Source organism: Aplysia californica, unplaced genomic scaffold, assembly GCF_000002075.1.
Source record: "Aplysia californica isolate F4 #8 unplaced genomic scaffold, AplCal3.0 scaffold01005, whole genome shotgun sequence".
Lineage (NCBI taxonomy): Eukaryota > Metazoa > Mollusca > Gastropoda > Aplysiida > Aplysiidae > Aplysia > Aplysia californica.
Window position 1 is genome coordinate 162,413 of NW_004798275.1, and position 1,252 is coordinate 163,664.

Consider the following 1,252-nt stretch of genomic DNA (forward strand, 5'->3'; position numbering starts at 1 on the left):
GCGCATGCATGCATGTGTGTGTGTGTGTGTGTGTGTAGGTGTATGTGTCTGTCTGCCTGGAGGTGTGTGTGTGTAGGTGTATGTGTCTGTCTGCCTGGAGGTGTGTGTGTGTGAGTGTGTGTGTGAGTGTGTGCGTGTGTGTGTCAGTTTGTGTGTATGTTTGTGTGTGTATGTGCGTGGCTGGGTGTGCGTTGGTAGGAACACGGGTCGAGGAGGGAGGAAGAAATAAAAACATAGTTTTGTTTATGTAGGAACGCATTGACCAGGCGTGGTTCGTCCATAGAGCACGGTCGTGTAGTGCCGCCCAAAATTTTTTACTGTTTTATTACGTAAAACACCCACAATAATAAAATAAAAGAAGCCAGAAACCAGTTTTTTTGTAGGGTCAGGTTAAAAATGAAGGTATATCGGGGCCAGTTGCTCACAACAAGTTCTTAACACTCTCCCTTTCACTCCGTCTGGACCGCAGGCTTTGTTTCTGTTTACACTTTGAAAATTATTGTTAACGCTCCGCTCACTGAGCTCAACACACTCCTCCTTGCTGTACTCGTCTCTCAGTCTCTGCTTAAGTTCACGTTGCTCTTTCTCAAAATCAAAACGGTTGAAACGACAATAAAAGTTGTTTAACTTATTTACATAGTCTCTTTCATTTTTTACTTGCTCTCTCTCTCTCTCTCTCTCTCTCTCTCTCTCTCTCTCTCTCTCTCTCTCTCTCTCTCTCTCTCTCTCTCTCTCTCTCTCACTGCAGTATAACCTGTTCTTTTTTTCAAAGAGGACCACAAATTTCCCATATTGTTTCTCTGAAAAACTCAATTATTGTAATTCTTTATTATCAGGAATATCAGTGGAGAAAATTAAAAGACTTCAAACTGTCCAAAACAACGCTGCACATTTAGTTTTACGGAATGTTTCTGTTTTTGTAAGTGTCTTTACGGCGCTCGCAACTGCATAAGGTCATATGAGCGCGCAGGACACACTTAACTGACTTTTTCCGTTGTAGGAAATTTTGAATTTTGCCCAGATGGCTCCGAAACCTACTCTTATCGATTTTAGACCACCAAGAAATCTTTAACATGCGCAACTTGCACACGGGCCCTCCGAGATTTTTCGCTCTTGTCCAAGAAGGCTAGGTGTAGATCTTTCCAACCAGAAGACCAGGGGTGGAGCTGAAAGACAGCAGTAAGAAGAAGCCAAGGAGTAGCAGTAGACAGGCTGTAGACAGAATCAGGAGTCCAGAGGAGGGGGGGGGCAA